Here is a 12,522-nt window from a genome sequence, read left to right as displayed (position 1 = left end):
CCGGCGTTCCCGTTCCCATTTCCGTTCCCGACAAAAAAAATATGATTGCGGGAATGGTTAAAGGGTTTCCCCGACCGTTCCCGACTGTTTTCATCCCTATCGCCATCAGGCCTTGACTAGCGCCGCCGCCACCTCCCAGTCGCCGGTCACCCGCCTCACTCGCGCCGCCGCCACCTCTCAGTCGCGGATCCAGCCCCCAAACGTCGCCGTCGCCGCCTCCTGATCCACGCGGATCCCCTTCGATTTGTTCTCCATGGAGAGGGGCGGCTTCGATTGACGATTTCTTCTCCCAGGAAGACATGCACTCTGTTGTAATTTTTTTCCGATTCATTATGTAATTTGCTGTTAGTGTAAGCTGATAGGCACATTTCATTGAATCTTGGTGTGGGGGGATTGGAAAAATGTATTAAAACCAAAATAGCCAAGGGATCCAAACAGTGCAAGGTTATTTGAATAGAGGGCTATTTTGCATGGGCTAAAGAATAGTCCTGAAAATAACTCTGGGCTATACATGCCCATAGATACTTAGATTTTTCATACGAGATCACTTCCATTAAACAATGTTTTCAAAGGAAAGAACACTCGGACGCCGGATCCACGGTGAGCCGCTGCCAAGGATGGGGATGCCGGGGTCCTCGTGCCCTTGGCCGTCCCCGCCGCCGAGGACGAAGGCCATTTCAGTCGTCTCAATGCACAGAGATATTTGTCACCGGCTACAGCGGGATTGGCGGAGTTCATTCCAAATTCCAAAATTTTGAAAGTGCAAAGCGCTTGTTCAGAGGAAAAGGTAAGATGAACACGTCCTCTTGTGGGCAAATTGTCGAGCTCGAGCACTTGGTGCTCGCACGCATGGCAGTGAGGCGACAACGAGCGCCGCCGAGCGCTTGAGCCGTCGAAGTCGCGAAACAGAGGACGATCCGTGAAGCTAGGCAGTTTCTAGAGGCAGCAGGTGGTGGCGTGGTGCTAGGATCGTGATTTTGAGGGAGGACCGCGCTCGAGCAGGAGCCATGGAGACGAGGCTGGGCTCTTCCATGGGCGCCGACGGGGAGGGAGCGAATCCCCCGGAGCTCTTCTTAGGCCGACAATGAGAATCCGAGAGGGAGGGAGGGGCGGTCGACGGGGAGAACGGAGAAGAAGCCAGGGATATCAGAGACAGACAGGGGTGGGCAAAGCGCGCTTGACAGCCGGCGGGTAATAAGCGAACCCAACGGTGAGAAAATAAATTAGTTTTTGGCAAAAACATCCTAGAATTTGTGATTTCTTCTCCTACCACTTTTGACCCTAACAAGTGGATCCAACATTTATTAGTTGAGAGCTTCTCGGCGTATAATTAATTACCACAATCATTATATTCAACTCCTCTAAAATTGAAGGCACCATGATGCTTAAATTTCTGAGTTCAACAAGATGCCTTGCAACAATATTGATGCCTGTTATTGTTTCTTGCAACTAATGTCTAGAAACATAAGCTAACTAGCTAAAGGTCACAACTGCCAATGGCAGTTCACGGAACTTATCTAGTTCAACTAGTTCTTCGGAGCGTCATCCCCTTCTCAAATCTAAGAATAGATTGAAATTGAAACAAAAAATCATGATAAGAGCAAAGGAAGCTATTGCCACTGACATCTAAGCATTGTTTTCCAAAGTTGAGAGCTATGGTTTTTAGGGGGAAAAAGAGATAAACATGCACCAAAACACCGTGTCAGTCTTAACAAAAGGTGATACATTATTTACTAAACTAATTAGTCCTTTTTTCGGTAGATCAAAGGAACAGGGACCGGTGATGTGAGGAAAAGTAAGATCCTTCTCCTTACGACCACAGCCTACAGGGGTGTCACCTATCCAATTTAGCTGCATTTTTTTTGGATTTTTCAATACTGGACCAACAATTGATCTCGAACGAGACAGGTTCCAAATAAAAAAAATACTGCATGTGCTCAACGATAATCATACCTATCCAATTTAGCTACTTTTTTTTGGATTTTTCAATACTGGACCAACAATTGATCTCGAACGAGACAAGTTCCAAATAAAAAAAACTGCATTCGCCAAACGACAATCACTTGAGGGCCGAAAATACAGTGAGAGGTTGCAGTTAGAGAATCAATTAAGCAAATACTAGAAATGTAGAAATAGTTCATCAATTAAGCAAATATATAGATTTAGATGTAAACTTCTAGACAGGGGCGGCTCCCAGTTGGTAACTAGGGCGCACTAGAGTGGCCTGCTGGGGCAGCGATCGGGTAGACGGTGCTGACACCCGGGAACAGGGCGCACTAGAGCACTGACTTACTGGAGCGGCCTGCAACCTACAGAATGATCATACAAAACCAACCACCACCTTTAAGTCTCTCTTCCTCATGAAAGGAAGATGCAAAGGATGACAGTCTTAAATGGGGAGCTAAGTAATGCAAGACTGACATGGCACAAGGCGGCTCTTACCACAGCTGGAATATTAACCCACTTCTTCAATATCTTTTTCATAGTCTGACTGGATGGTGCACACTCCATCTAAGTTCTACTTTGAAATTGCACACCAATAGCCTATCTATTGTAGATAATCGAATCGCCTGAGCATCTAGCTTGTGAGCGACAGGAATGCACCACATTTGCCAACTAAGTATTCAAGGACTCTTCATCTAGGGGAGCACTTTCAAAGACAAATGAACATTATCAGTACAAATTGGCAGCAGACACAGTTTCAAAGACAAATGAACATTAACAATACATATTCACATCAAACAACCAAACATATTGACAAAGTAAATAAAGTTAGAAGGAAAGACTACCATCGTCCTATGATAGACAAACAGTACTATCAAAGCAAATCCCACTAAGCAACTTAGGATTGAAATATGTGGTCAAAAGGCCCTCTCTCCAACCATTATATCCACGGATCTCTCACAGAATCTTATTTCTAGATATTTGGAGGTTGACTAAGTATGGCAATGGCAACCTCTCTATCCTCATGATGTATATCAGCGCCGAACTCAATTGATGATCGCGTGATCTGCGTGTTGTTAGCTCAGTGGATAACATGTGAACACGATATCACAAGGGCACTTGACTATGTTGATTTGATTATAAATCTCATACCCCATCCGATCTCATCATCAAAGTCGTTTATCACAAACACCATTCTCATGCGATGACTATCATTTACTTCCTTCATTTGAACCAGTAGCTGGATAGCTTCTTGGGTCCCCCTACTTAGCGCTAGCCTGACAAGAGAATATACTAATATTTAAAACCACATTTAATACTTCATTATTATAGCAATTTAAAGGACTTTTTTCAGAAATCGGCGGCTCTAACCTTGACGTCGACTTCTGAGATGCGGTAGTAGTGTGATACCAAGACCTTCACCTAGACACCAACAGGGGAGACCAACTTTATATGGGGACTAACTCTTTATTCACCATAACTTAGTACAACACAAGACTCTTGCACTCTTTATGTAGCTACCATACTATGACACTACTACACTACATGGCAACCTTGCCATCTCCGACTTGAGACACTTGTGCCATGGTATGACAACAGGAAGGGGAGCACCCCTATTTATAAGTGCTTATGGGTGTTGCGGTGTTGAAATGTGGCAACTTCCACACTCTCCTTTACAAAATATTTATCTCTAGAATATTACTCGTCGTTATCTAACTATGCAAAATATTTTTCTGTAAAATGCCATCACCGACCAATTCATGTACATCTCAATATCTCATTACCATTTAGATTCTTTATTGCTTCCAAATCTATGGGTTGCTTACATTTGGATGCTTACTAACCCCATCTCCATATATAGCCATCTTCACTGTCGCCGCTCTGCGTTTCTGCTGCAAAACCTCCGTAGACATCAACCAGTACCTTGCCAGCCATGGCAAAGACAGCAACAGTCGGGTGCTAAACCTTGCTCTGCGCCCTCATCGTCATCGCCATGCTCCTCAAACTCAAAGAAGCCTCCTCCGATCCGGGCGCCGCGATGCCGGCCTGAACCTGCCTCCCGGGCCATGGCCACTGCCAGTCATCAGGAACATGCACTGCCTTCTGGGCGCCCTGCCGCACCACGCCATGCGTAGGCTGGCGCAGAGGTACGGCCCCATCATGCTCCATGTCCGCACGATGGTGGTCTCCTCCCCCGAGGCGGGAAGGGAGGTCTTGAAGACCCACGATGCCATCCTCGCCGACCGGCCGCTCTACATGGCCATGGACATCTTCTGTTGGACCTGAGCCCGGCGATGTACGCCGGCGTCGAGGTCGCAAGCTCGCCGGAGGACGAGGTCTCACAGCAAGAAACACACGTTATCACTTGGACACAATAGTTTGGTGCTGCTTGAACTGGCAGCGTTTTCTGTTGTTCTTTACTGAATATAAAGCAAAGATTACAAGGCAAAGCGCTCGGCCATTTGCCGCACGTCGCGTGATTTCGGCGCGTCCATCCCCACGCCCACGACGCCGATCACAGCTGAGAGCCCAGGTTCGTGGCGAGCTATTCTCGGCCACGACCTCTACGCGCACGGCGACCACAGAATACAGTGCTCGTGCGCATGCATAACAGAAAAGGAAACATGCAAGTCTATCTACAATGCAAGGCTTAACTAACAAATCTCCTCCTAAGCCTTGCGTATCTGCTTGAGATTGACGAGGCCGAGCCTGGCGCGCAGATCACAGAAATGTTCGCGTGCCAGAGCCTTCGTCATGATGCCCGCCAGTTGCTCAGTGGTGCCAATGGAGGCAACGCACACCCTTCCTTCTTCCATGCTCTCACGAATAAAATGAAATCTTGTATCTATATGTTTGCTGCGATCGTGGAAGACAGGGTTCTTACTGAGTTGAACAGCGGACTGATTGTCGATGTTGATCTTCACCGCGCCTTCCTCCTTGCCCTTCAGCTCAGCTAGGAGACGTGCCAGCCACACACCCTGGCAGGCAGCAGCAGTTCCAGCAATGTATTCTGCCTCACATGAGGACAGAGCGACGACCTTTTGCTTCTGTGACTGCCAGGTGATGACGTTCTTGCCGAGGAAGTAGATGACGCCAGTGGTGCTCTTGCGTGTGTCGATGTCCCCGGCAAGATCACTGTCGTTGAAACCGACGAGGTGCGCATCCTTCTCCTTCCTCGTGTAGAAGCAGCCGTAGTCCAGAGTGCCGGCGATGTACCGCAGCACCCTCTTCACAGCTGCCAGGTGCTCGGTGGTCGGCTTCTCCATGAAGCGGCTCACGTAGCCCACCGAGTAGGCCAGGTCTGGCCTGGTATTCACCAGGTAGCGCAGGGAGCCAACAATGCTCCTGTACGCTGTTGCGTCGACAGCGGGCGCACTGCTCTCCTTGCTCAGCTTGAGGCGTGGCTCCATGGGGATAAAACTGGGATTGCACCCAGTCAGCCCGGCGTTCTCTAGGATCTTCGCCGCGTATGCACTTTGTCCCAAAGTGATGCCGCTGTCGAGCTGGGTTACCTCCAGACCAAGATAGTAGTGGAGCAACCCCAGATCACTCATCTGGAACGTGGCCTTCATCTGCGACTTGAACTCGTCGATGTCGCCCGTGCAGCCACCGGTGATCACTAGATCGTCGACGTACACGCCCACGACGAGTCGTCGTGCGCCCTCGCCGCGCAGGTATACCGCATGCTCGGAGTTGCTATGCCGGAAGCCGAGGCTGAGCAGGGAGCCGTCCAGCTTCGCATACCACGCGCGCGGGGCTTGACGAAGCACGTACAACGCCTTGACGAGGTGCAGCACCTTGCCCTCTTGCTCCTTGAGGACGAAGCCCGGCGGCTGCTCGACGAAGATCTCTTCCTGCAGCTCGCCATTGAGGAAGGCCGATTTGACATCCATATGATGGACAACCCAGCCCTCGTTCGCGGCGTGCGCAAGGAGTAGCCGCACAGACTCCAGGCGCGCCACTGGAGCGAACACTTCGTCGAAGTCGACACCTTGGCGCTGCACATAGCCCTTCGCGACTAGCCGGGCTTTATACTTGGTGATGATCCCGGCTGCGTCCTTCTTCGCCTTGAAGACCCATTTGAGCCCAATGGCCTGTGTCCGCGGGGGAGGGTCGACGAGCTCCCAGGTGCCGTTCGCCTCGATCGCCGTCATCTCATCGAGCATGGTGTGACGCCAGCATTCATGCTTCTGTGCCTCGACGAACATGGACGGCTCTGTGTCGCTGGCCATCAGTAGCTGCTCCGACGTCTCGTGATGTGCTTGTCCCTTCGGCGTCGCCGGTCCAAGCACGTTGTCGATCTTGTGGAATCGGAGTGGTGCATCGTCATGGTCTGCATCCAGATCAGCTTCATCGATGTTGGGGGGCGTGGCGAACTCCAGCTCTTGCCCAGCAGCTTGTGCTGGGGTGCTTGGTGTCGGCGGCGCGACGTCGTGGTGCGGTGACCGTGGCGAGGGAGTCGATGCGGCCGACGTCGAGCTGGATGCATCGGCAGCCGCTGGCGTCGACGAGGTGGTCATAGTGACCACCTGAGGTAGTCCGGCGGTGGCCTCCTGGATGTGGAAGTCCTCAGCGGCATCGCCGAGCTCTCCTGTCCAGGACCACTGGGCGGCCTCATCGAAGACGACGTCGCGGCTGATGTGGATGCGCCGGGTCGATGGATCGAACAGATGGTACGCCTTGGAGCCCGCCTCGTAGCCGACGAAGATGGTGCGCCTACTCCTGTCATCGAGCTTCTTCAGGTTCGGAGTCGTCAGCTTCATGTGCGCGATGCAGCCAAACGTGCACAGGTGCTGGACTCCTGGCGTGCTCCCTGTCCAGAGCTCGTAGGGGGTCTTGCCTCCTATGCTCTTGGAAGAGGACCGGTTAAGGAGATAGATGGCCGTCGTGACTGCCTCACCCCAGAACTCGCCCGGGAGCTACTTCGCCTTCAGCATACACCGGGCAGTTCCCACCACAGATTGATTGCGCCGCTCGACGACGCCGTTTTGCTGCGGTGAGTAGGGCGCCGAGAGCTGACGGTGTACGCCGAGGTCGATGCAGAACTGCTCGAAGTCGCCTGCAAGGAACTCGCCTCCACGGTCAGTACGCAGTGCGCGCACTGGTTTGCCGGCCTTCCGTTCCGCCGCGGCCTGGATGCGCTTGATCGCCGCGGCCGCGCCATCCTTGCTGGGGAGCAACGCGATCCACATGTATCGCGAGTGATCATCGACCAGGAGCAGGAAGTACCGATTACTGCTCGGAGTCGGTGGCGTGATGGGGCCGCAGAGGTCACCGTGGAGTAACTGGAGCACGTCCATGGAACGTGCCAGGGCGCGCTGTGGGAACGGCGTGCACCAGTGCTTGCCCGCAAGGCAAGCGTCGCAGAGCTGCTCGGGCTGGTCGAGCAGGGGCATGCTGCGGACAAGCTCCTCTCGACCCATCTTCCTCAGCACGCCGAAGTTGACGTGCCCAAAACGGGCGTGCCAGAGCCACGCATCCTCCTTGGCGTGCGCGGCAAAGCACACCGGCCGCGCAATCTCGGCGTCGAGTATGTAGAGCCGGCTTGGGATCCGGTGGATTTTGGCGAGCAGGCGGCGCTCCTCGTCGCGGATCCGCATCACTCCCTCCTCCACGAGCACCTGGAACCCCACCTCATCGAGCTGGCCGACGCTTATAATGTTGGTGGTGAGCCGTGGGATGAAGTAGGTGTTGGCGAGGGTGCGATGTTCTCCATTCTTGCAGGCGAATAGAACGGTGCCGCGGCCCTCGATCTTGACGACTGAGCTGTCGCCGAAGCGTACCGTGCCGACGATGCCGATGTCGAGGTCGGAGAAGGTGCCGCGGGATCCCGTCATGTGGTTCGTCGCCCCGGTATCCAGGACCCAGCGCTTTGGGTCCCGATCCTCGGCGGCGTCGAAGGCGGCGAACACCTTCGCCTCCACGACCTCGAGCTGGCGCGGCAGAGCATCGTCGTCAATGATGTTGCAGTTGCGGATGTACGGCGACGCTTGGAGAGGAGACAGAGTTGACGATGCATCTTCCTCCACGACCCCGAAGGCGTACATCAGGGTGGGCTCGTCGTCTTGGGCCACATGGGCCTACTCCTCCACCTTGAGTTTGCCACGGCAATCTTTGGCCCAGTGGCCTTTCTTGCCGCAACGCTTGCAGGTGTCACCTGACCCGGCCCGACCTGAGCTCGAGCCGGCACTGTCAGAGTTGCTGCCGCCGCCGCGGCTGCGCGGCTTGCCGCGCCGCTTGCCCCGAGTGCCGGAGCTCGACCCTCCGCGCCCGGAGTCCTGCTTCTTGTACCTCTCCAGCCACTGCTCCTCCGTGAGCAGCAACTTGCCGCTGGCTGCTTGGGGCGGTGTTGGATCAACATCGTCCGCTGCCTTGAGCCGTACGATGATCTCTTCGATGAACAGTGCAGAGATGTCCAGGAGAGTTTCAATGGAGATGACAAGTTGTTTGTACCTTGGACGTACGACGCGCAGGTACTTCGCGACGACCTTGGCATCCGGCTCTGGATCGCCAAGGGTTGCCAAGCGTTGGACGATGCCGGTGAGTCGCAGCGCGAAGTCTTCAATCGCCTCGTCATCACGGAGCGAGATCGCCTCGTACTCGGTGCGGAGGTTCTGCGCTGTCGCCTTCCGCACCCGGTCGTCGCCGATGTGGAGCGTCTTGATGGCTTTCCAGGCGTCGTGCGCCGTCTCCTTCGTGGCGAGGGAGGAAACCAGTTCTGGGGGCACCGCGCTGCAGATGGCCTCCAACGCGGTGCGGTCGTCGTGGAAGTCGCCGTCACCGTGCTCAACGACATCCCACAGATGGCGGGCTTGGAGCTTCACTTTCATCAGCAGCGACCACTCGTTGTAGTTGGTCTTCGTCAACTGCGGCCAGTCGCGGGAGCCGCCGGTCTCGCGGATGACCCGCTCGACCTCGACGATGACTTCCCGTGGACGGCGCGAGCCTCGAGTGCGCGGACGTCGTGCGTCGCGTGTACGCGAGCGGTGCGGTGGAGAGCGACTCGGCGACGGCGTGCGCTGCGGAGTCTTCCCCTTTGGCGATCGCGGTGGCGTCTTGTTGCCGCCCGACGTGCCGATCTTGTTCGACGGCGGGGACGACATCGCGGCGCGCTAGGACCTGCCGCCCGGCTCTGATGCCACTTGTTGGACCTGAGCCCGGCGATGTACGCCGGTTTCGAGGTCGCAAGCTCGCCGGAGGACGAGGTCTCACAGCAAGAAACACACGCTATCACTTGGACACAATAGTTTGGTGCTGCTTGAACTGGCAGCGTTTTCTGTTGTTCTTTACTGAATATAAAGCAAAGATTACAAGGCAAAGCGCTCGGCCATTTGCCGCACGTCGCGTGATTTCGGCGCTCCATCCCCACGCCCATGACGCCGCTCACAGCTGAGAGCCCAGGTTCGTGGCGAGCTATTCTCGGCCACGACCTCTACACGCACGGCGACCACAGAATACGGTGCTCGTGCGCATGCATAACAGAAAAGGAAACATGCAAGTCTATCTACAACGCAAGGCTTAACTAACATCTTCATCTACGACGGCAAGGGCATCTGCTACTGAACGACATCATCATCAGGGCCGTCGTCGACGCCAGGTGCCCGCAGCTGGAGGCGTACCTCTAGGAGATGGAGAAGGCGCAGGCGCTCAGGCTCCTCGTCGAGTTCAATCTCATCAACCTGTTCCCGACGTCGCGGCTGGTGAGGGTGCTCGGCGGCCGGTCCCTGCAAGGGAGGATCCATTCCATCGTGGGCGACGTGATCCGAGACCACGGGACGGACAACAATAACATGGGCCATGTCTGAGCTTACGAGGAACCCATGAGCCATGGAGCAAGCACAGTCTGAGATTCGGGAACTTCTTGGCGGCAAAGCTAAGGTTAAAGAGGACACTGAAGGGAGACTCCACTACCTGCGGATGGTGATCAAGGAGACACTTGCACCCTTCTATGCCATTGATTCTCATGATCCGAACTGTGTAATCATGGGCTATGATATACCTGCGCAAACCACCATGTTTGTGAACGTATGGGCAATTGGTAGGGATGAGAAAAATTGGAGCAATGCAAAGGAGTTTAGGCCTGAGAGACTGAGAGGTTTGAGGATGGCACGGTTGATGATTTCAACGGCGCAGACTTTAGGTTCCTTCCCGGAGGCGCTGATCGGAGGATGTGACCTTGTCTGATGTTTGGGGTGGCTAGTATAGAGTTTGCACTTGCAAACCTCACTTTGATTGGAAGCTACCCAATGGAGTAGCCTCTTTCGAATTGGATATGACCGAGTCTTATGGTATAATAGCGCATTGAAGAGCTGATCTCTAGTTAGAAGCAACCCCATTTGTTCCCTTAGATTAAGTATACAAGGTTGATCCAATTGGTTTGACTATCACTTTGTATATTGTGGAAGTGTGGTTGGCTTGTCCCAGAAACTTTGAGTATGGTCATGTTTTACTATTGGAAAAAAAATCCGATTTACACCCTCGAACAATCGCAAAAGTTCAATTTTCAACCTTTGAGTATGGTCATGAATCTTCAAGTGTGTTTTTTGAATTGTTCATTTAAAAAGAATATGTTTATATGATGTGAATTATTGAAAAAAATCAGACCTTTTTTCTTTCTTCATCTTTTTTTTTTGCAATTGCAACTTTTGCTCATCAACATAAGTTCCTTAAATTATCAAGAGATCAATAATGAAACCTTTCTTAAATTAGTTCCGTGCGACCCAAAAACAGAGTTATCAATGAACTTTAAACTAATTAATTAACAAGTCAATTAACTTTTTAAAAGTCTAAATTACTCCCCTGAACTATAGCCAAAGTTTGGTTAACCCCCTAAACTATAACTTGGTTTAATTTACCCCCATAAACTATATAATTTATTCTATTTTACCCCATAACATAATTTATATTTTTATTTCTCCATATAGAAGTTGAAGTTTAATTTTAAATTTTGCAGGATAATAGTGGACATCACAATGCATAATTAAAAAATTGTTATAGACTTTTTATCGTTATTTTTCATATAATTTTGAACTTTAATGATTAATTTATTATTAAATATCCTAACCTATCAGAATAATGATAAAAATTATGATGTATTTTTCTAAGATATGTTATGATGTGTAATATCACCTTATAAAATTTCAGCTTAAGACTCCACCTATGCATGGAGAAAATAAATAAATTATATTAGGAGGCAATTTAAACCAAAGTGCATAGTTGGGGGTGGGGGTGTGTAAAATGAATCAGTTATCCAAACTTTGGCTATAGTTCAGAGGAGTAATTTAAACTTTTTTCATTAACTTTTTACAAAGCCCCGCTAAGAAAGAAACACCTGCTAATTTCATCTTAGTAATGATCCTTTTGACATGTTCCCCTTACTTTTTTTTTCATCTACATTTTCCAAGAACCTTTTTCGTTTCCGGTGCCACTTCTATCGTGGCGGAGGAAATTCAATCAAGGCCATCGCGATCATTGAACAAACACAGCATGATGTCGACTGATCTTGGGTGTCCCTTCGAAAGAGAATGCTTTATTTAGTTATTACGATAGGAATTTTTCTTAAGAGGTACAACTCGACCATCAACATTGCATATATACCAAAATGATATGATGCTCATCTGGGCTTTGACCTTGGAGTTGTATTGTTTATTCATTTATCTTCTCTTCTCGTTAGAAATAAAAAAGTTATCTTCATTTGACGGCGTTGATTGCGCCAAATAATTGCTCGGAAGCTGTCATTTTGTCACCCTAGTGTGCCATCTGTTGTGGCCTCAATGAGAGGGACATGCTCGTAGTTAATAATGCCACACCACTCCAGGTGGAAACAGCTCTTGAGAATTCTCGAAAAATGTCAAATATGTTGCATTAGCTAGCATTAGGTCTGGCAGACTGGCACTACACGAGGGATTGAATGTTTGCAGGTCGCATGTAACTCGTTCTTCTTATTAATATATGCTGCCAATGCTCCGAGTTTTTTTTCAAAGAACGTTCAACTTACAAGTAATCCTTGCAAGCAACCGCCAACAAGAACAAACAATGCTAGTCTAGTAGATGCTGTTGCCATCTGAAGTTTGTTTTGTCCTTTCAGAGCCATTTTCCAGCAGGCTACGACAAATAATTTTTTAGGGGGGGTAGGGTGTGTGTGTGGGGAGGGGGTTGCACTTGAATTCTTCACCATTGGCGAAATGATCTATTGTCTAGTGGTTACAAGAGCCTCAGCAGCACCTCAAATTCTGGATTTGACTCCTCGTGAACAGTGTTGTGCTTTCATACATGTGTTCATAGGGGTGAGTGTGCGTGCGTTGTGCGTGTTTGAGTTATACTGTGTAATCTAAAAAAATCTTCATCACTGTAAGCAGAATCAATCAGGCGAAGTGTCAGTACGAAGTTTTAGTATTAATCTGCATTTCGTATGCTCCACTGGCCTAGGAATATTAATTATCTCCTGCTTAATTTAAATCCTCGTGCTTTGACATGTCCTTCTTTTTTCGAAGACAAACTGACATGTCTACCTGCCTGTTCATATTGATATATATACCTGGAACCAAATCGACCAATCAACACGCATCCATTGTACTC

The 12,522-nt window shown here is 50.7% G+C and overlaps 1 pseudogene; it reads left to right on the top strand.

Moving 5' to 3' along the window:
- The first annotated feature begins 9,572 nt into the window (after positions 1-9,572).
- LOC120648159 lies at positions 9,573-10,297 on the top strand (annotated as a pseudogene).
- Positions 10,298-12,522: the final 2,225 nt, after the last annotated feature.

This window comes from Panicum virgatum, chromosome 9K (genome assembly GCF_016808335.1).
Source record: "Panicum virgatum strain AP13 chromosome 9K, P.virgatum_v5, whole genome shotgun sequence".
Taxonomy (NCBI): Eukaryota; Viridiplantae; Streptophyta; class Magnoliopsida; order Poales; family Poaceae; genus Panicum; species Panicum virgatum.
This window is presented reverse-complemented; position numbering and strand designations above follow the sequence as displayed.